We start from the raw sequence: 24070 nt of genomic DNA on the forward strand, positions 1-24070 counted from the left end.
ATTTGTTTTTCAGAGTTGCAAGACATTTAATTGCAAGCTTTTCGCTTCTGATAGTAAACTCTTTATTACTTTAAAGACATTTCCACTTTCATTTTGGTTTAGATTGTTCATATTTTTTTCTGTTTTCCTGTCTATAATTTAGCTCACACATCCCTTGTTTTCCTCACTGTCATGCCCCTCTGCCTTTTAGGTTATCCCTGAATGCCACATCACGTCTACCCCATGAGGTTGCCCGGTATGAATGTTTAACCAGTTCTAGTACTAGGCTCCAGCATATACATGTGAATGACTCTGGCACTTTGGTCTTCTAAAGTGACCTGCTTACTCTTGTAACAAAAGCAGGTAGATGGTCATGAATCACGTTTTGATTAGGATATATAATAATGACAATCCTGACTTCTGAACTGTCGGCAAGTCCTCCTTTTCACAGTTATGCTTTTTTGGCTTTCCTTACTGTCCCCATTGGGACAAAAATGGCAGCATGATTTATTTCATGTAGCATATCATTTGACTGTGTTGTAGAGGTTGGCCAGGTTGCCATCATCTCTTTGATGTATGCCAGTATGTTCCAAAGGGTAGAATCTTTGTGGCATTCAGGGATAGCCCATAAGATAGTGAGGCAGAACAGTGGGAGAAACAAAGGAAGTGTTCCATTATTTTCTGCTGGAAACAGTTGTGCAGTAAAGACAGTTCTACAAGTGTGTTTCTGTACACATATCGAAGCGTTTTTTTACAGACTTCAGTATTTAAGACCCAGGCTTTCTGTCATACCATCTAGCTGTGGAAGTGGACTGCTTTGCTTTGGACATATCCTATACCCAGACATCCCCTAGTAGTGAGTACTGTTTAGCTGATGTACTTGTCTTCTAGCAGAAACATAGCTGGGTCAAGAAGAAATAGCCAGGGAATTGTTATGGCTAGGCTTGTATAGGCCCTAGGGCTGATAGTCTAGTACCAACCTATGAACAACACCCTGTACTTGTCCCACAGAATATTGCTGCATGCCTCGGATGTTCTTCATGTTGATCATTGCTGTAGTAGCCTTAGCAATATGACTTACATCCTGCCAAGGATGTAACATCCGAGTAGCTTCCAAAGCTTCAGGGCACCTTACACATGGCCATACTGTCAAGCGGCTTGAGTTTAGCTGACTAAAAGAAAAGTTTGGGCTCAAAGCGTTTCAGAGGTTTACTGCCTCCGAACAGTATGCTCCTCTGGGACTTTTGAAGATCAGTGGTCAGCTCATGCTTTCCTTAGCTGGGCAGATTAAGTTCCCTTTGGAGAAAAAAATTCACTTGTTTTATGTTTTATTGCTTTCCTTTTCAGGAAAATTATTTTAAAGCTAGGAGTGTTGTGTTTTAATGGATTGCCTGGGGACCATAACTTACTTTTAAATGGAGCACTCATTGTTTCCATCAGCTTATAGTAGTAGTATCTACCTGATAAACTATTTTCTGTGAAGAAATCATGTTCATTGTGATGTTGTGGGGCTGCAGTGGTGTTTGAAAGGGCTTTTTACTGTGTTTTTTCTGTTAAAAATATAACTTTTGTGGACTGGTAGTTTTATTGGCATTGTTGCTTGTTTTCCCCAGAACAGAGCCACCATTTCTGCTTGACCATGGAACAGGTTGTCACTTCCACCGATCCTTCTTCCAGCCACAAAAAGGAAAAAGTTAAGCAAACAGTCTTTGCCACCACAACAGGCTAGCAGTTTGCCAAAGCCTGTGTTGGGTGACTCTACTATGGCCATTTGTTGTACCTCAGAACGCTCATCTTTTACCCTGGATCCCTCTGGTGTAGCACATTCAGTCAATCTGGACCAAGGGTTAGCCACATCCTCTGCTGCTGTTGGGGTCCCCTCAGTGGGCAAGGGAGGAGAACCTGTCCTGTTGATTCTGTGAGAGAGAACAAAGAAGCTTTCCCTGTTGTGTCAGGATGCAGTGCCCATCCCTGGGGAAGCAACATCTGTCATTAGCAACACGGTTGGCCCCATTTTTCCTGTCAAAAAGAAATGGAAAACCAAGCATGTAGCTACTCCTCAAATTTCTCTGGATAGGACTAGTTTACTGGGACTGTCTCAGAGTTTGATTCAGGCTGTTGATCCTTCTTGTAGAGCAGTTTCCAGTGAAAGAAAAAGGGATGCCTCATTTACTGAAGAAATTTAAGGTTGTGAATCTGAACAGGAAGATGCCAGGACAGATTCAGGGTTTTGTCCTCAGATTTATAATTCAGACTCAGAGGAGAGCTCTCTTTCTGATTCTCCCTGTGGAGGTTTGTCTTTCTCTGAAACTATTGTTAGAATGGCCCAAGAATGGCCCAGTATTTTCAGTGGTAGAACACTGAGGTTTCTCAGTCCCTCAAAAAATACTATGAGTTGTTACCAGAAGGATTGTCCAGAACCTACACCCATTCCTCCTGTCCTGTCTACTTTAGAGGATGTGTGTCGTGTATTGCTGCTTGCCGTTTTCCTGATAGCCAGCCAGCTGTCCCTGAAAAGGCAAGTAGGATGTATAAAGTTCCTCACTCTTTTAAATTTTAATATACCATTCCCAAACCTGTCCAAGCAGCTGTAGCCTTGGTTGACTCCTCTGCTGCTAAGTACTTAATCTCAATCTTATTTTCTAATAAGGATGGGAAAGTAATTGATAGGTATGCGAAAAAAGTGTGTACTTCTGCAATTTTGAATTTCAGAATTTTACATTTTCATGCTCATATACTACAATTTATTCTGACATGTTGTGAAAATATGAGGAATGCTTTATGTACAGTTTCTTCTTGTGAAGAAAAATCTTATTTCAGTGACTTAATTTCTACTCATTGTTTGCGGTGTATATGACTCTGTTGATACTTCTATGGCTATGGCTACTGGTATGGTTTTAAGGAGGTTTGCTTGGCTACATTCTCAAAACCTTCTAGATGTTGATAAAAATAATATTTTGAATTCTCCTTTAGATAAAAATTTAGTTTTTGGCCCCTCTGCTGCAGAGGCGATCAAAAAGTGTGATGAGAGGGATAAGCTAATTCAGGGAATCTCTTAAGATTTTTCAGCCCTCCTTTTTCCAATTGCTGGAGGGATTTTCTTTCTCTTCATCCAATTTTAGCAAAAAAATAAATATGAATAAACAGTCTCAACAGAAATCAGGTAAACAGACATTTAAGAAGTTCATAGATGTTTACTAGGCTAACGATCACAAGAGTCTTTTTAAGTGTAGCCATGCATCCCAAATCTCTGACAAGTTTTGGTACTCTTAAGTCTAAACAGGAGCTTAGGAAATGAAACATTTACAAGCAAGAGCCTGAGAGATGAACCATTTATAGACTGCCTGTGTCCATTAGAGACATAGGTGCCAGGCTTGGGATGAATTTCCTGTTCCCGAGCCAGTTGTCCCAAGTTACATTTGAAATGGGTTAGGGAAGAGCTCTGCTTCACATGGTTGGAGGGCATGGTCCAGAGAAGGGGTAGTCTATGGGATACATACCTGCGTCTCCAGCAGGTCCTATTTATTTCGCAGAAAACCTTTTAGTCTTTAGAAATAGTAGTTCTGGTGCTGTTTGTTTTGTGTATATGCAGGAGGTCCATCAGAGTGGGGTCTGACAATGCCTTGTATGCCAGGCAATGATTTCTCGTCAACAGCCTGTAGGAGACAGAATACAGAGATAAGGCCTTGAGGTGGTCTGCATTGGACATGTTACCTAAACCCTATATTCTTTTAGTGAGGAACCTGTGTGGATATTGCAGTTATTCGATTTGCCTAGTTAGGTGCATAACCAAAGGAGGCATTAATCACTTCTTTGGACATAGAATGCTATAGCTTTGTTTATAGGTTGCAGAACATAGAATGTTTTCGTCACTACTCTAGTCACGTGATGGTCAAAGCTAGATTGCAGTCTGTGTGTGTGCCCCCCCCCCAAGTCCCTGACTACTGGGTCAACTCTTAAGGGTGTGTTGTCAGTGTGATAGCTACCAGGGGTGGATTACTTCCTGAAAGATAGTGTTATACATTTCATTTAGTTTTAGTCCATGGCTCTGACACCAGTTGTCTGTCAGCCCTTCCTGGAGAACATTTGTGTCAGTGGGGCATTCAATGACTGCTCCTAATTTGCAGTCATCTGCAAATTTAGTCACTCAGAGGCCACTGACATTGGCCTTAACTTCAGATAAGTAAATGCCAAAAAGGAGTGGTCCCAGGACTGATCTCTGAGGGACTTCCATTGTGATTGGCCTCTTTGTAGAGGTGGACTCCATACTTTTAACTTTCTGGGTCCCGTCTTTAAGCCAGCTGGCTACTCACCGGGTGACGTTGGGGTTTGTACATAACCTTTTAAGTTTGTAAACAATGCCCAGGTGGGGTATTGTCTCATATGTTTTGGCCATGTCAAGGTAGGCAGTGTGAACCAACACAAATAAATCAATTTAAATGTTGTATTATTTGAAAAAAGTGCAGCTATCGCTTTACTTCAATACCTGCAACGTCCAGTTGATTGCAGGTAGGTCTTAGCCAGCCAAAGCTTAGAGTTTAAGCAGAAAATAATCCAAAATGCCATCATCCTTTGCTTTGACAGCCTTCTCAAAGACGTCCATCAGGTTGAGTAGGCATGACCTGCCCTTGAAGAAGCCAAATTGGGTTGGGTTCAGTGTCTGGAGGTTTCCTATGTCATTATTGATCATTTCCATTATAATTATTTTCATGACTTTGCATACGAGACTAGTGAGACTTATGGGTCTATAGCTTCCTGGGTAGATGACCCACCTTTGTGCAGAGGGATGAGTGTTGCTGTTCTCCATTCATGAGGCAATAAGCTTGTTTGGAGGCTACAGTTAAATAGTAATTCCAGAGGGCCTGATAGAAACTTCTTTAGCCCAATGAAATATGACCTAACATGATTTAATAGGATGTTTCTTTAAATGCCTAATTGATGGATTTAATTCATCTGTGTTTGATTAGTTATTTAGATAATGGAGGGACTTTTATAATGGTATTGTATATGGTGTTTTCTTATTCTGATGAAGTTTCTAATATATTGAAACGAAAGCACTCAATAATCAATAAGTTCAGCTTCTGTCTTTTAGTTCGTTTTTTGCTGCTTTTTGGATACGGACTATGAGAAGAGAGTGTGGTTTTGAGACTATTTTGTGTTCTCTTGGTCCCAGTCGTTGAAATTACTTCTTAGAATACTTTCTTCTACTTTATGAATGTAATATTTTGTATGATTATTGTTTGTATGATTATTGTTGTTATTCTTAAAGGCTTGCATCCAAAATCCCAGTCCCTCCTTGTTTCTTGAACTTCCCTCCCATTTCAACATAATCCCTTTCTACTCTTAATTATACATTTTTGCTTGTGCTGTGTATAGGAGCCATAACTGTGTAGCCCTGAATACCTCTTCAAATCAGGTAATCCCAATCCACCATATTATGTTAGAAGAATCAGTTTATCCCACTTGACTCTTGCTTTCTTCCCCTTTCAGATAAAATCCTTCAGATCTTTAATTGCTATACACAACTTCTGCGGTTGATAAATGTATGCCTGACTTGTGTACAATACTAAAGGGAATAAAAAAAATTTTAACTGCTTGTATCTTGCTATCCATGTCCCTATAACAGAGCTTCCAGTTTCTCAGTTTTTGTGTTATAGGTTCATAGGTTCATACTAGGCTATCCACCCTAGGGCATTTATAAGCCTAGCCAGAGTGTGTGTGGCTTTCGCCACCCCTTGCTATGTGAATATTATGGCCATTTATGATTTACTTTACTGTGCCTCTGTCTGGGCGTGACACAGTGAAGACCCCCACTGTATCATACGATCATCCATCCACTTGGCAAGATTCCTGTTGAAGAGTGTCAGTGAGGGGCTCTGCCTAACATGGAGTGGGATTCTGTTCCAGGGTGTAGGGAGCCTCTGGGTTATGTATCTGTCCCTCCAGCACATCCTATTTCATTATGTGTTGAGGATGACATCTCTCACTCTCACAGCTCCAATGGCTTTGGGTTTTCTGGGGTGGAGCATGTCCATTACTTTTGTGTTGGACATGGCCTTGTACAACAGGCATGCAACGCCTCTGTGTAGGCAGTATGTGACTGCATTCAGCTGGGGTGTCTACAGCCAGGCAGCATATGACATATATTTGAGACCCTTTATCCTCTTGGTGAGGTACCTTTGAGGTCTTTCTAACTGCTGCAGGTGTCAGGTAAGGTACATCCCAAATGAGGCATTGTACTAGATTATGGGTCTGATAAGAGAACAGTACAGGGGCACAATGACCTCTGTTGACGTAGATGTGAATCCTTTCATGATACGGTGTCCAATATAGACAGTCTTCCTAGCCAGATTGGCAATGTGAGTGTCACATAACAGGTTACTGTCCACTTGTGTCCCTAGGTCCCTGATTACTCCTTCCATACATAATGGTTTACCACCTATGTGGTAATTTGTGAGTACCTTGTTTGGTATTTGGTGGGACATTCATACTGTCCAGTGTCTTCAGGACGGCTGGGTGGGGTTCCTGTGTGTGAGAGTGTGGTCTGTAGCATGCTACAGACTGTATAGCAGTTTTGCCTATGGTTAGGTGCACATGGGTGGTCTCCGATGCTTCGTGCATTGTCAGTTACCTGGACGTATGGGTGTCTGTGCTGAATATGGATACTCCCCCTCCATTTATGTTTTGGTCCAGGTTTTGGAGCCATAACGTATGATATGAGGTATAACCTGGTAGTGCTGGTGTGCTGTCAGGAGGCTTGCAGCAGGTTTCTGTCACTGCACAGACATCAATGTTCTCCATACTGGGGAGGGCCTCAGGAACATGCATATTGCGGTTTACACGTCTGGCATTGGTCAGCATTACCCTTATGTTTCTTACCACTTATGTTTTCTAGGGTGGTGGGTTAGTATTTTCAGCCTTGCCAACGTAAGGCTCTATGGAGATGGCAAAAGCCTTATCCAATATCCAGACACAGTAACAGGTGCAAGCCATCCCTGGAACAGCAGCGTGGCTTGTCAAGCATGACATCCCAAGCAGATAGACATTAGATCCCCTTGAAATGACAGCAATAATTGTGCCACTTGTTAAAGCTGATCATTCTGTGTTTGTACTGTGGCATCATTCTTGGTGAGGGTAGGATGCTGCAAACGGTCAGTGTCATACCGGCCTGGACTACATAATAATTTTGTTAGTCTCTTCCCACATATAATTAGCTGTCACACCAAAGTAATTTTTAATCCTTAATCTTAAGTACTTCATTTTATCATGGCCCCATAAAATATGGATATTGCTAAACCAGTTCATATGTGGGTACATCATTTACAGCTGTTGCCTGTATTAGAGCTTCATTATTTTTGTATCTAGAAAAGATGTGAAACTGTCTCGATGTTCCACAACACTGGCATGTCCTTTTCTGGTTTTGTCAAATATAAATATTAACATCTGCAAATAAAGACAGCTTTTCTTGACTACCGTACAGTTATATCCTTGAATTGCTGAGTCCCTTATGTTCTTTACCAATGGTTGTAAATATAATGCAAATAACAAAGGGGAAAGAGAACACCCCTGCTGATTCCTCTGCTCAAGCAGAAATTATCAGAGAGTAACCCACCTACTTTAATTTTTTGCCTCCAATCCCTCATATATTCTCTTAACTGACCTTATAATTTATCAGGGAATGCAAATGCTTCCATTGCCGTGTTCATAGTCCCAGCTTACTCTGTCAAATGCTTTCTTTGCATTAAGACCCACTAACAACAGTAGTATTTTCTTACATTCTGCTTCCCTCTGGATCATTGTTATTCTGTTAATGTTGTCAAATGTTTGCTTCTCCTCCGCAAAGCCACATTGATCCATACCTATCAATTTTGACATCACTTTTGCCATTCTTTTGGCCATTATAGACAAAAACTTGGCTTAGTATTGAAATGGGCCTGTATGAAGCTGGATCTGATGGGTCTTTATCCTTGTTAAAGCCACCACCGCTTTCTTCCAGGATGTTGGTACTTTTTATTTAGATCTGTTTCTAAGGTTTTCCACTCAGACTTCAGTCACTGTGTGGGTACACAATAGGATTTTGAGTCTCATGGGATCTGTGATTCTCTAAACTGTTTGCAACTGTTTTGCCGCCTACTTTAAACTGTTTTTATTGTTTGTGACTGTGTTTTCTACACTGCCTGTTTACAGTACCTAAACAGTGTGTAGCATTCAGGAGCCTTCTGCACCCTTGTGGCAGAAGTGTGTAGTGAAGGACCCAGCTGAGTTGGGGATTGTTGGAACAAGGCTCAGTCTTGGGCTTTCCTATTGCTTGAATTGTTTGAAAACTGTCTTGCTTAGCTGATATTTAAACACAGCATTTGCATGTAGCTGTGCAGCGCACAATAGGGGTTAGCATTGCCGTGTATAGACGCAAACACTTAAAAAGTCAAATTTTCCCTAGATAACTGCTAGAGAACTCTCCTAAGCCTCCCTGCTTCTCAGCTCACAACACAGTTGCACATTGCTGCCCAAAGAACAACCCAGCTGCACTTTTTGAGGTGCCAGCACAGGTTTCTGCCCCTAAACCTCCCATAGATTAGCTGATTTTACTAGTTCTACAGCAGAACATAGTCTATCTAACTCACCATCCACCACTTATTACAGAATACACCTGGCATAATGGAAGATCAGTTTTCCACTGTTTCTGCAGCCAGCCTGATTGACTTGGGCATCCTGAGGCAATGTAGCAATAGCCTCATGTATACAGACAACCGAGTACTCCAAAAATATGCAAGTACAATATGTGAGAGAGGTATCTACACTGTGAATCTGGAATCAATGCTCTCTCTGTCTCTCTTGTGTAACAGCAAACCAAATACCAAGTAGGTTGTTAGCACCCCCACTCCACCTCCCACACATACCAAGCACACAGCACATAAACCCACATATGGCGGGGTTGTTCTCACTAGAAATATGCCAAAAGAATAAAAGCCTCCCAAGAGCAAACCTTCTACACACAATACGGTCACAACAGCACCCACTACCCATAATAACACATGCATCAGTATCTTGCTCAATAAGCCCCTAAGGTAAAACCAAATTTCTTGGTCATAGGTGCTTCCACGGTGAGACATGCAGATGTCCTCCTCACTAGGCTAGACAAGGAGAAGGTCACAGTCAGCTGCCTGTCTGTTGCCAGGATCCACCAATTCACGCATGCACTCAGGTCTGTCAACAACAAGTGTTGTTATGACTCTGTCATAGTCCGTGTTGTAGTGAGTGACGTGAGACATACCTCACTGGACTGTATGAAGGGGAGACATGATGGAGCTTTCATATTGTGTCCCAGGCAGGTATGTCCCTAGCCCTAAGCAGCATTCTTCATTCATGCAGGATGATGCCACAATACAAACAAAAAATGATTGACTTTAACAATTGGCTTAGCTTCTGGTGTCAGTCCAGGTGGATCCAGTATCTGACAGCCTGGGATGATATGGTCATCAGACCATGCTGTATTGCTAAAGATGGTCTTCACCTGTCTCCTCTAGGCTTTAGGTTGCTGGCAAAGGTAGTTGTCTCCCTCAGTACAGTGTCATAAGAACAAAATTCCCAATGTAAAAATATTATTCAGAAACAAACTCAAGAGTTATGCTGCCTAGTACTAGGAGTCTAAATCAGAAACTGCACTGACCCTGGAAGAAGCTGATGTCTGCATAGTCACAGAGGCATGGTTCAAGACCTCAGAGAGTACACCGGCTATGCAGGGCTGCAAGACCTTCCACACATTCAGACCACACAACGAATGTGAAAAAATGAAGGGAGGAGGAGTATCCATCTTCATTAAAGACATATATCTCTAGAGTGGTTAAACAGTATGACTCCCTAAAGTTACTCCAAGTCCAGCTAACTATAGTAAAGACCCCCCCCGCTCCACATCATTGTTAGCTATAGGTCCCCTACCATGACCCACGAAAACCACACAGTCTACCTGGACCTACTTGAGTCACTTTCAGTACAGCCAAAACCCTGGTCCTGGGTGACTTTACTATCCTTCCAGCAGTTGGGTAACATATATGAGCACAAGCATGTTCGCCCAGAGGTTCCTGGACTTTAACATAAATGCACTGGAGCAGATAGTCAGCCCCTCACAAAGGGACTCCAACATCCTTGACAATAGTGCTCACCAACATAGGGGTTCTCTGCATCACCCTATGTGTGGCCCCCTCCTTGGTAAAGTGTGATCATAAATCAGTCTCGTTTGAAGTAAAGATCGTACTTAACACACCCTCAGGAGCAAAAAGGTTAAAACATTTCTCCAAAGCAAAGTATAGCCTACTGAGTGATGCCATCAGTAGTTTCAGAACCCTGCTAACGCTGACATCAATGACCCCTGTACTAAGGTTTACACAAATGTCCTCTATAAACACCTAACTAAATATATAGACTCATCCGTACTGGAACAGATCAAATCAATTAATTCACAAAAAAATAAGCCACCCTGGTGGACATCCAGCACATAAAGGTTATACAGTAAGAGAAAGAAACTGTGGTCAAAAAAAACGAGAGAGAATGGTCCCAGCAAAGGAAGAACTTCCTCCAAAGCATAAACAGACAGATTAGACATCTTGTAAAGTCCTCTAAGCTAATTACAAAACTAAATTAGCATCACTAGCTAAGGTAAATAAAAAGCATTCTTTAGCTATGTCTGAAATCTAAAAGGGAAGGCGCAGCTTTGTGCCGAACTAGCTGTGGCCGGTACCACTTATTCTGAACCGGAGTACATCGCCAACCTGCTAATGCACAGGTTGGGCAAAAATATCACCCCTCCCCCCCGTCCCCACCAGTCATAGCCCCATAACATACCTGTCACCAATCCTCTACCTAGCATCTCCAAAGAGCAGGTCATAGCTGCACTCTCCAAGGCCAGAAATACAGCCTCTGTGGGACTAGACAGTATCCCAAGCTAACTATTAAAGGACCTAAAACAGGAGTTAGTGCAAATGCTGAGCATGCTGTTCAGTCTCAGTTTAAGAACTGGGTTTGTCCCAGCTGAGTGGAAAACAGCAACCATAATCTCCTGGCACAAAGGGGTCCCTCAGCCAATCCCGGGAACTATAGACCCATAAGCCTAACCAGCCTTATCTGCAAAGCCATGGAGAGAATCATCATGGATCTTGTCAACAAGGATATAGGAGACCTTCAAACTCTTGAACCTACCCAGTTTGGCTTCATTAAGGGCAGATCTTGCTTGCTAAACCTGGTGGATTTCTTTGAGAATGTCACCTAGGCCCTGGATGAGGGCAAAACAGTTCATACTGCCTATCTCGACCGTTTCACACAATCCCTCACTCAGGCATCATTGAGAAATTCACCCAGCTGGGGATTAACCCTTACGTCACTAGATGAGTTGCCAACTGACTCACAAACAGAAAACATACAGTCAAAATTGGGAATGTCAACTCTATTAGAAGACCTGTTACCAATGGTGATGTTCTTCGTGTTTCACTGTTGCAGTCATCACGTTAGTGTTATCCCTGCCAGGGTAGCCCTCAGCCAGCCCGAATACCAGAGACTTAGTATTTCTGCGTCGGGTGCTGTCACTTGAGGATGACGTCAAGTCATCAGTAGTAAAGTAAGGCAGCCGACACCATTATATCAGTCTTTCTTGCCGTGGTGCCCGAAGCATGAAGCAGTTTGCACGAGTGCCGATCAGCCGCTACCTGAGTGTTCATCTACTGAATTGAAGTTGGTCTTCTAAAGCTAAGTACCCTATTGGGGATCTTTTTTTCTTGCACTAACCAATGTTAGAAAAGGTTAATAATTGTCTCGCCTGTGGAAAACAAATACCACACCAAGACTTCCACTCTTATTGCGTCACTTGTTTAGGCCCAGACCACGACGTCCCTCATTGCCGCTTCTGTGCTTTGTTCAACGCCAGAACTTTCCGTCGGGCCCTTATTGTAGCCAGATATTTTTGCTTATAGTCCTCTAATTCCAATATGGCATCAGTAAGCCATCTGACAGCAGATCTTCCAAAAAAAAACGTAAAGATAAAGACAGAGACAGACCGCAGAGGTCCAAACCTACCGACTTTGCTTCTGTTAAGCTAGTTGTCAGTTCTCCGGTCCTCAGTGAGGTGCTTTCGCAGCCTCTGATGGCCACTTCTTTTGTTTCATAGGCTGCTACCGAGACCCTTTTGGAGTCCGGTATGCCACAAAACTCTTCTTTGACTAAGGATCCTGCAGTCATCTCAACCTTGGATGGGTCCGGAGCCGCTGAGCAGGCACCGGCTTCTGAGAAGTCCTTCGCACTACCAAATCTCAACACAAACCGATGTCTTCTTTCGTGACTAACGTTCTTTCTAAAACTACAGAGTTTCTTAGGCCCCGGGTACAATCCACACCCAAGAAACCGACGACCCATTCTCAGGCACCTGCTACCTTGCCTCAGTCTCAAATGCTTAAAATGGCGGAAGATGTTATCATGCTGATCAGGGGAAGCCAAGCTACCTCCTCTAAAAGGAAAAGAGATTTGTCCCCCGTAGTTTTGTCTGAACAAGAGTCAGTTGAATCTGATGCATCTGAATATGAAGACATGCAACCCTTCTCCACTTATGAGGATTCTGATGCAGAGGATTCCATTCCTTCAGCCTCTCCCCCAGAGGATTTTTCCTTTGGGGAAACCCTGCTTACCTTAAGGGAGCATTTCCAATGGGAGAGTCAGGACTACCCTCAGTCTAAAAAGAGACTCAGAGAATTCCTAGATCTTCCACAACACAGACCTTTGGCCATCCCCCCAGTCCTGGATGTTGTGGAGGATGTTTTCCTCTAATCTAGCTTGACTCCTGATGCGCTTTCTCCTGCTCCCAGAAAACCAGACAGGTTCTATAAAGTCCCTGACTCTCACAAATATCTTTTTAAAAATCCTACAGCTAACCCTGATGTCATTTCTCAAGGGCCAAAAGGAATTAAAGCAACCTCTACTAAGAATCCCACCCCCTCAGATAGGGATTCCCAAGCATTGGACAGATGGGGTAAGAAAGTATACACCTCCGCTACTGTTGCTATCAGGGCACTAAATTGTCAGTTCCATATGCTGACATTTCAGCAACATACCTTGGAACTCCTCAAACAAAAAATGTCTTCCTTTCCTAGTTAGGCAGAATCTAAAGATTTACAAGAGTTAATGCATTCTGCAAGTCAAGTAACTAAACGCACCTTGCACTGTGGTTTTGACGCCCTAGAAGCTTCTTTCAGGGCAGCAGTCACTGGATCTGTCTTTAGAAGGCATGCATGTCTCACTCACTCCAATGGAGCTCAGGAAGTTTGCATTGTAACTTCCAGTGGGCGGAGTGTCAGCCCTTTGACAGAATCAAATTATGTCCTCATATTTCAAACAAATGTTCATATCTGTGGAACCATAGGGATTATGAAAGAAGTATAAATGGCAAACTCTTAAGTACAAATTATTTTTGTAGTGGTACCCCTAGGAGGAAAACACTCCTTTCACTCAAGCACCTGGGCCACCATTACCAAGAACCACTAGGTTCTGAACATTGTGTCTCAGGGATACAAATTTTCCTTCCACATCCTTCCAACCCCAAAATTCAAAATGCTCACCCTCCAGCAGTTGCCACCCATGCTCTCCAAGGAAGCTTGGCTAGCCACCCTAGATATAAACGAGGCCTACCTCCACATTCCTATCAGGGAATCATGCAGGAAATATCTCTGCTTCAGGGCAGGATCTCAACACTTTCAGTTCTCTGCGCTTCCCTTTGGCTTATCTACTGTTCCCAGAGTTTTCACAAAATGTCTGGCTCTGGCCATTGCCTTTTGCAGACAAAGAAATATTCAGATTTATCCATACTTAGACGACTGCCTTATTCAGGCAGACAGCCAGGGGAAGCTGCTGAAGCACCTGGCCTTCGTAAAGACCCTCCTAACCACCCTAGGGTACACAATCAACGAAAAGAAATCCAAACAGGTGCCTACCCAAAGGATAATCTTCCTGGGAGCAAGTCTGGACACAGCTTCCCAGATGGCATACCTTGCTTTAGAGAAACACATTTTCCTGACAGCCTATTTCTCTCAACTAGCCACCAGGCCCCAGCTAACTGCAAGGACGCTCCTGCAATTTCTGGGGTTCATGACATCTTGCATACTACTCATTCCATATGCCAGACTGCATATGAGGAAACTTCAGGGGTACCTAAAAAGCCTTTGGTGCCAACACTCTCAAGACCTGGAAACTCTTCTACCTATAATTCCTTGCCTCAGAAAAGCTTTTCTTTGGTGGGCAACAGCATTCTCCCACAACAAAGGAATGCCTTTCTTCCCACCCCCGCCACCCAGACCATCACCGCAGATGCATCAGACTATGCCTGGGTATGTAATCGGGGCCAGTGGAGCCCCCAGCAAATCCCTCTCCCTCTGCACATCAATCAAAAAGAGATGATGGCTGTGCGGCATGCCTTGATAGCTTTCAAGTCCCTTCTCTCTCCAGGGGCTTTCCTGATCAAAACAGACAACACTATTGTGATGTGGTACATCAACAAGCAGGGAGGGACTCACTCCTACCCTCTATGCAAGCTGGCCATTACCCTTTGGCACACAGCCTCTGCCATGCAACTACACCTGTTAGCACAATTCCTACCAGCCTCTCTCAACTCTCTAGCAGACCATTTAAGCAGAAATCTTCTGAACCCACATGAGTGGAAAATCAACAGAAGTACCTTCATCCTAATAGCTCAGAAATGGGGAATCCCGAAGGTCAACCTCTTTGCCTCCCACACCAACCATCAGCTCAGCAAATTCTACACCAGGGAGCATCACTGCATGGCCTGGAAAGTGGATGCCCTGTCCTTCCCCCTGGGTCAGTCTATCTGTCTATGCCTTTCCTCCTCTACCTCTCATCCCCAGGGTACCACTCAAAATAAGGGAGGAAAAACCAAGGACCATTCTTATAGCTCCAGGCTGGCCCCAGCAGCACTGTTACCCCTTGCTGCGCAGCCTATCTTCGCCACCCCCATGGCATCTTCCTCAGATTCCAAACCTCCTGACACAGAGGGAAGGGGAGTTATTGCACCCCCCAATTACAGACACTCAGTTTGGTAGCTTGGCTTATTCCCTAACCCCAAACCAATCTGTCAACCTCAGTAAACCGGTCCTGCATGTTATCCATGAGGCCAAGCGTCCTAGCACCAGAAAGTCTTATGCTGATAAATGGAAAAGGTTCTCCACCTGGATCCAGGCTAAGGGAGCCAATATGCCACAGCCCTCCCTCTCTCCTTCTCATCCTGGATTACTTAGCTGACTTACTATACAGTGGCCTCTCTTTCTCCTCTATAAAAATTCATGCCACTGCTGTTTCTGCTCATTTTCCCACTGAGCAGCCCCTTTTTCTCACACCCTTTGATCAAACAGTTCCTAAGAGGGGCTAGCAACTTGAGGCCACCCAGAAGGCACCAACACCAGCTTGGGACCTTAACTTTGTATTGGAAAAACTCACCCTGCCCCCCCTTTCGAACCAGCTTCTTCTGCAAAGCTAAAATTTCTCTCTTGGAAGACAGCATTCCTTCTGGCCATCACTTCATCCAGAAGAGTCTGTGAGCTGCAAGCACTCATGGCTGTGGAAACCTTCATCATTTTTCATGCAGACAGGGTTTCCCTCAGAACTAACCCATCCTTCATGCCCGTGGTGGTGTCTAGTGTGGCTCTCAACTAATCCATTCATTTGCCCACCTTTTTTCCTCATCCCCAGAACAAGGGTAAAAGGATTCTTCACTCTCTAGATGTACACAAATAGCTCAGATTCTATCTAGACAGGACTAAATCCTTCAGCACGTCTGATCAATTGCTGGTTAGCTTTGTTACAGGGGCAGAAGGCAAAGCCATCCCCAAACAAACCATTTCCAAATGGATAGCACACTGGTTCATAGATTCCAAATGGATAGCACACTGGTTCATAGGTTCCAAATGCATAGCACACTGCATCCATTTCTACTATAAACAGCACCTGGATCCAGGCTAAGGGAGCCAATAAGCCACAGCCCTCCCTCCCTCTCACCCTGGATTACTTAGCTGACCTACTACTACAAAGTGGCCTCTCTTTCTCCTCTGTAAAATTAATGCCTCTGCTATTTCTGCTCATTTTCCCACTGAGCAGCCTCTTTTTCTCAAACCCTTTGATCAAACAGTTCCTCAGAGAGGTTAGCAACTTGAGGCCCCCCCAGAAGGGCACCATCACCTGCTTGGGACCTTAACTTTGTCTTGGAAAAGCTCACCCTGCTCCCATTTTGAACCAGCTTCTTCTGCAGAGCTAAAATTTCTCTCCTGGAAGACAGCATTCCTTTTGGCCATCACTTCAGCCAGAAGAGTCGCTGAGCTGCAAGCACTCATGGCTGTGGAACCCTTCATCATTTTTCATGCAGACAGGGTATCCCTCAGAACTAACCTATCCTTCATGCCCAAGGTGGTGTCCAGTGTGGCTCTCAACTAGTCCATTTGTCCACCTATTTTCCTAATCCCCAGAACAAGGGGGAAAGGATTCTTCACTCTCTAGATGTACAGAGACTGCTCAGATTCTATCTAGACAGGACTAAATCCTTCAGAAAGTCTGATAAATTACTGGTTAGCTTTGCTACAGGGGCAGAACGCAAAGCCATCTCCAAACAAACCATTTCCAAATGGATAGCACACTGCATCCATTTCTGCTACAAGCAGCATGGACAGCCTCCCCCCAAGGGGGTCAGGACACACTCCATCAGAGCAACCTCCACCTCTGCAGCTTTCCTCAGAGGAGTCCCCACCAGGGACATCCTGGAGTCTGCAACCTGGACATCTGTGCACACTTTTGCCAAGCATTACCACCTGCCTCTATTCTCCAAATCCAGGGTGGGTTTTGCCTCTGCAGTCTTGCAGGGCATCCTAGCCAGCCCCTAGTTTCATTGACTGCCTCCACCCTTTTCCTCAGTTTTGAGAATCAACCCAGATGTGATGACTGCAACAGTGAAACATGAAGAACATAGTACAGTTGTGTACACTTACCGTAAATGTAGATGTTCGAGTGTATTCACTGTTGCAGTCCTGGTTTACCCCTCCATCCCCCTTTCTTCTCTTTCTCCTTTTATTACCATTCTAACTTGTTGTTCTCCTTTCCTTTCAAGGGACTTTGGTATTTATTTTCCACTGGTGGGGCTCCTTCCACCAGACCCTGGCCTCCTACTTGGGGGCTCCTGACAGGTTAGGGCAAGAAAAACTGATGTAATAGCGTCGGATGCCTTCCTGTATACTATTGACGACCTGATGTCAGTCCTCAAGCGACAGCAACCGACGCATAAATTCTAAGTCTCTGGTATTCGGGCCGGCCGAGGGCTACTTGGGCAGGAATAACCCAAATGTGATGACTGCAACAGTGAATACACTCAAACATTTACATTTAGGTAAGTGTATACAACTGTACTTTCCACAGTGATCTGTGTTAAGCCCCCTACTGTTTGGTATCTATTTTTTTTTTTTTAGAAGTCCAGCCGAAAATAGATGGCCTATAGCTTACAAAGTTTGTTGATCAGTGCAAACTGGGTGCAATCATCAAATCCCCCAAAGGTGTTAACATACTACAAAATGAGCTTACACAGACAAATGATTGGTGTCAAAGCCATGGACTTAAACTAAATAAAAAAAAATTATTATCATTCCCTTCGGCAAAGGAGAAATCCCTGCTAATTACAACATTAATAGTTTACCCCAAGGTCAAATCCACTGGTGCGAGTTTTCAGAACACAAGTTGAGAGCAGCCTTAAGTTTGATCATCAGGTGTCCACAGTAGTAAGGATGGCCTTCTACATTGCACACCTCATACGCAATGGTGTAGCATCCAAAGTTAAAGATAAGTTACAATTCCCCTGTATACTTGGCTGTCATCAGCCCAGTAATGGAGTACAATGCTCCCTTCTATATGTACCTCACCAGACATCTGCAGCAGCTGGAGACCTCAGAGGTTTCTCACTAAGAAAATACAGGGCCTACAACACATGACCTATGCAGAGAGAATGAAGGCCCCATCACTTTACGCAGTATCATCTAGACTGCTTAGAGGAGACTTGAGCCCGGTGTAAAGAGCAGTCTCCGACCATGCCTTTATGAAGTTGCTGCACATCCGCAAATCCAATGGGACAAGATTGACTCGCTCTGGGGATCTTAACCTAGAATGCACTATTAACAGGACTTGCTGGAGAGACGGACAGTCTCCCAGAGAGCAAAAACTCAAACAACAAAACTTACACTGGATTATCAAAAATCAAACTGATGGTTTCATTTTTGATAATCCAGTGTTTTTTTTGTTGTTTGAGTTCTTGTTTTGCTACACATTGTTTTTTTTCATTTTTTTGGTTGCTATATCTCCCAGAGGTTGCCACTCCTCTGAAACAAACTCCCAGTTCATGTAAAACCGAGCTTCTCAATGGTGCTGTTTAAGAGTAACCTGGACAATTGGATGTGAAACTCCAAGTTTACACCAGTAGTTTCACCAATGTCCCTGTTAGACAGGTGCAGCCAGTGCTGATCTTAGATTCACATGCAAAGATAGACTATATATCTTGTTCCATAAGAGAACAAGGGTAAAACATGGCTGAGTCACCCCTACTTCGTTTTCTACACAGACGTGGTTTCTTTGAGAACTAATGCTTTTTTATGCCTAAAGTGGTATTCAAGTTTACTTTGTTATACTATCCATCTCCCTATTTTCTTTCCTGAACCTAAGCACTAGCTTACCCAATTTCAATTCTAATCAACCATTTTATAACAGAAGTCTATGTTCCCTTCGATACAGAAAATATCCCACATCATTCCCCTGCACAAAGGCAGCCCCTTCACCGACCTCTCCAGTTACCGCCACATTGCTATCCTCTCCCCTCTCTCCAAGATAGTTGGAAAATGTTTCAACACCCAGGTCTCCAACTACCTCCTAGCTAATAATCTCCTCTCCCAAACCCAACATGGTTTCAGGCCATATTACAGCACTACCACCACTCTGCTCTCCTTTACTAACACTATACTTTATCACAAAAACAATGGCCTCTTCTCTACTGCCGTATTTCTATATTTCTCAAAGGCCTTTGACATGGTATCTCAAGAGCTACTACTCTCTACTCTCCCCAACCTCTCCTTCTCACAATCAGCCTGCAACCGGTTCCACAGCTATCTACACAGACACCAGCAATTGGTAATCTGGGACGATAACCTATTGCCTTGCCTCCCAGTTACTCTCTGAGTTCTCCAATGGTCTATCCTTGGCCCTCTGCTATTCTCACTTTTCACTAGCAACCTACATACTGCCACCACACAAGCATCTCTTATACAGTACACAGATGACTCTACTCTCATCAGCTCTGTCCCCACTCTACCAGAACTACAACAAATTACACAGGAATCATTCTCATTGTAGAAAGCTGGCTATCCAATGCTCAGCTCCTACTCAACCCAAGTAAGACAAAACTTCTCCTGTTCCAACCTTACAAAGCCACCCAAAACACCCCCCACTTCAACATTCTCGCCAAAGACAATACCATCATCTCTCCATCAGAACACACAAAATTACTCAGTGTGGAAATAGACAACAAAGTATTCTAAATGCTGCTGAATGTATCAATTTAAAACAAAGCCCTAGTGCTTAGTGCTCTACACAGTTTGAAATATGGTATGAACCTGACCCTTTTTATTCTGGTATGTGCCAAGTCTTGGTTGACAAAAAATCTATTTGCACCAATTCTTAGGATTTTTGCCTTTTTTTCCATAGTACTGCCAGTAATTGCTCTTTTAGTTGGTATGTTTGTAGTTTGACTACTATAGGGCATGGAATTTGCCTTTTCTGTCCTGCTGACATGTACACCCTGTGCACCCCTTCTATCCTGATTTCATCTGCTGGTATGCCAGTCCATTTTTGCAGATTTTCAATTATGTATTCTTTACACTTTGTCTCTTCTGGTATGTTCATTAAATGCAATTTTTCCTCCATTCTCTATCTTCTAATTGTACCAGCTTATCATGCAAGGCTTCTTGTAATGCTTCTAATTGCCTCCATCCAGCTTACTGTTCCATCTTCATCCTTTTTCAACTTGTGAGTATTGTCAGAATGCTTGCTTAGTGCCCCTTTCATATCTTGTATTGTAGAATTTTTTTTTCTTCATGTAGTTCATCAGGGTTTATCTCATTTGTACTACATACTTGGGAGCAATACATATGTCTTCCCATTGTTTTCTTGTAAATTGCTTTTCCAGTCTCTTCACAATCTTTTCTAGCCTTCTCTGATTTACTCTTACAGTTATAATGCAATATTTTTTATGCCCTACTAATCATACCTTTTCAACAACTGCTTATGTTCTAGATTCAATTAAAAACTCTACCAGAGCAAGTCTGTCACTTAAAATCCCCCTATCTCTTTTTTGCCTGTACTTCAGATCAAGCCCTGGTAGGGAAGGCAGTTTCAAGCTATAATTCAAATGTCTTCTTGGCCTCATCTCACTCTATTACCTTTCCCGCTTGAGTTATTTGATTACAATATCTTGGTTACCTTGCCAGGTTTCTCCAGTTAATTCCATCTCCCTATTACCCTTTTTCTATTTTCTGTACCCCTACTTGCAGTTATTCCTATTGACACAATCTCCTTGCTCCATTTTCGTAGTTCTTAGTTCTTAGAATACTTTGTGCTACTTTGTGAATATAGTGTTCTGTATGGTTAGTATTTTCCTTAAGGATCTGCATCCAAAATCCAACTCTTGTCTCTCTCTTTTTTTTAAAGTTCCACTTGCTTCATCATCAGCCCTTTCCAATATGAATGTTAACCTTCTGCTTGTGTAATGTATAGCCACCTTAATTGTGTAGCTCTAAAATATCCCTTCAAATCAGGTAAACCTAAACCATCTTGTACTATTGAAAGGATCAACTTAACTCTTTCCTTCCCAGATGAATTCCTTCCATTCATTATTAATGTCCACAACTTTTCCTCAGGTTGATAAAAGTGTACCTGGCCAGTATACATGACTAAAGGGGGGAAAAACATATTCACTGCTTGTGTCTTACTATCCATAAATAAGAGATCTGATGTCAGTCTTCATTTATCCTTAACCTGTGGGTTCATTTCCGAATATCGGAACCGACTTGGCCGTTACTGCAGCCCGTGAGGGCCAAACACTCAACCTTAAGTCCTACCCAGAATGCTCCTCTCCCAGTTACCTCAGATCGAGTTTGCAGATAGAAAAAAAATTATAATCCTAATAATATTTTCATGGAGACCATATCTGGCATTATGGGTGAAAAAAATTAATAACTAGGACCATAAATCGTTCCACTAAGAGGTCTGAAAGGAAGGAAGATGGAAGATGAGGAGTCGAGGATAAATGAAGATGGACAACACAGATGAAACATTATGGTAAGTTTATCTGATGTCCATTTTCATTTATTCCTTGACCTGTGGGACGCAGTCCCCAGCTACCTTAGATCTTGGGAGGACTCATGGAAGGAGATTCCTGAGCACCATATAGCCAATTGAAACTCTTCTCCTAGAGACCAAATGCAATTTGTAACAAATAGTAAAGGTATGTGGGGTAGCCCATGTTGCTGCCGCACAAATCTCATCCATGGAAGCATTAGATTGGACACTGCTGAAGTACCGACTGCGCTGGTTGAATGGTGCCTTAACAGGTCTGAGTAATTCAACTTTCCTCTTGTATATAAAGGAAGTACAATCTTTTAGCCATCTAGATAAAGTGATTTTGGCAACTGGCTTGCCTGTTTTAGAACTTGCAAAGGAAACAAATAGCTGCTTAGACTTTCGTATGTTTTTTGTTCTATGACGATAGAAGCATAATAATCTATGAGCGTCTAATAAATGCAAACAGTACTCTCCTTTGAGTAATTGGGAAAAATACTGGTAGATTGATTGCCTGATTGATGTTCTTTTCTGATACCACCCTTGGCAAAAAGGCAGGGTTTGTTCTCAGTGAAAGCCTGCCTTTGTGAAATATCAAATAAGGTGGTTTGCAAGATAAAGCTTGAATTTCAGAAATCCAGTTGGTAGAAATTATTACTTCCAAAAGTATAGTTTTCCAAGACAAGAATTTCAAGTCACAGTCGGCAGCAGGCTCAAAGGGGGAATGAACTATTGCCTGTAATACAAAATTTAAATCCCAAGGTGTATATGACTCCTTACAGTAGATATAAAAAGTGTACGCACCCCTGTTAAAATGCCAGATTTTTATGATTTAAAAAAATGAGACCATAATAAATAATTTCAAAACTTTTCCCACCTTTGATGTGACCTATAACCTGTACAGTTCAGTTGAAAAACAAACAAATCTGTTAGGGAAAAAAATATAAAAAATAAAAAACGTACAATAAGCTGGTTGCATAAGTGTGCACACCCTAAAACTAATACTTTGTTGAAGCTTCTTTTGATTTAATTACAACATTCAGTCTTCTTGGGTAAGAGTCTGTCAGCATGGCACATCTTGACTTTGCAATATTTGCCCACTCTTCCTTGCAAATCTGTCAGATTGTGAGGGCATCTCTTGTGCACAGCCCTCTTCGGGTCACCCCACAGATTTACTATTGGATTTAGGTCTGGGGTATGGTTGAGCCATTCCAAAACTTTAATTTTCTTCTGGTACAGCCTTTCTTTTGTTGATTTGGATGTATACTTGGGGTCATTGTCATGCTGAAAGGTGAAATTCCTCTTCATCTTCAGCTTTCTACCATACGCCTGAAAGTTTTGGGGCAAAAGTGACTGGTATTTGGAACTGTTCATAATTTCCTCCAACTTGACTAAAGCCCCAGTTCTGGCTGAAGAAAAGCGACCCCAAAGCATGATACTGCCACCACCATGCTTCACCGTGGCGGTGGTGTTCTTTTGGTGATGCAAAGTGTTGTTTTTGCGCCAATTGTACCTTTTGGAATTGTGGCCAAAAAGTTCAACCTTGGTTTCATCAGATCATAACACATTTTCCCACATGCTTTTGGGAGACATGATGTATTTTGCAAATTTTAGCTGGGCCTGGTTGTTTTTCTGTGTAAGAAAAGGCTTCCTGTCTTGCAATCATAGTCCAGACATGTGGAGAATACTGGAGATTGTTGTCACATGTAGTAAACAACCAGTACTTGCCAGAAATTCCTGCAGCTCCTTCAGTGTTGCTGTAGGTCTCTTGGCAGCCTCCCTGACCAGTTTTCATCTTGTCTTTTCATCAATTTTGGAGAGACGTCCAGTTCTTTGCAACGTTACTGTTGCTCCATATTTTCCCCACTTTTTGATGACTCTCTTCACTGTGTTCCATGGTATATCCAATGCTGTGGAAATTTTTGTGTACCCTTCTCCTGATTAATGCCTTTCAACAATGAGATCCCTTTGATGCTTTGTAAGCTGTCTGCGAACCATGGCTTTTGCTGTAGCAGGCAACTGAGTAAATGTCAAGAAAATCCTAGTAGGACAGCTGAACTTTATTTGGGGGTAATCAGAGTCTCTTTAATTGATGGCAGGTATGTACCCAATAAGACTGAATGCTGTAATTCAGTCAAAAGGTGCTTCAACAAAGTATTAGTTTAAGGGTGTGCACACTTATGCAACCAGCTTATTGTACATTTTATATTTTTCCCCTAACAAATTTGTTTTTCAATTGATTTGTACAGGTTATAGGTCACATTAAAGGTTGGAAAAGTTTTTAAATGATTTATTGTGGTGTCATTTTTTTGATATCACAAAAGCCTGGCATTTTAACAAGAGTGTGTACACTTTTTATATCCACTGTATATGGGGGGTTTAACATCAAGGCCCCTAAAAATGCTTTGCAAAGGCTATGAGAAAGAACATTCTTTAAATCCATTATGAAAATTTGAGATGGCCGCTAGTTGAACCCTGATGGTAGAGGAAGAGGCCCCTTTTTCAAACAGTAAAGCTAAGAATTCTAAGACTTTATTGATAGGAGCAGAGAAAGGATCTATGTTATTGTCACAAGCCCAGAAGGAAAACCTCTTCCATTTACTACTGTAGAGTTTTCTGGTGGAAGGCTTGTGGGAGGCCAAAAACATCCTGTGAACTGGGGAAGAAAGTTTACTATGCCTGACAA

The 24070-nt window shown here is 42.7% G+C and overlaps 1 protein-coding gene across 2 annotated transcripts in view; it reads left to right on the plus strand.

Annotated features, from left to right (window-relative positions):
• Positions 1–24070, plus strand: part of VPS13A (vacuolar protein sorting 13 homolog A) — a 4910496-nt gene that overhangs the window by 3331419 nt on the left and 1555007 nt on the right. The gene's annotated exons all lie outside the window — the stretch shown is intronic.

Source organism: Protopterus annectens, chromosome 2.part0 (assembly GCF_019279795.1).
Source record: "Protopterus annectens isolate FY-2018-M chromosome 2.part0, PAN1.0, whole genome shotgun sequence".
NCBI classification, from domain to species: Eukaryota; Metazoa; Chordata; order Ceratodontiformes; family Protopteridae; genus Protopterus; species Protopterus annectens.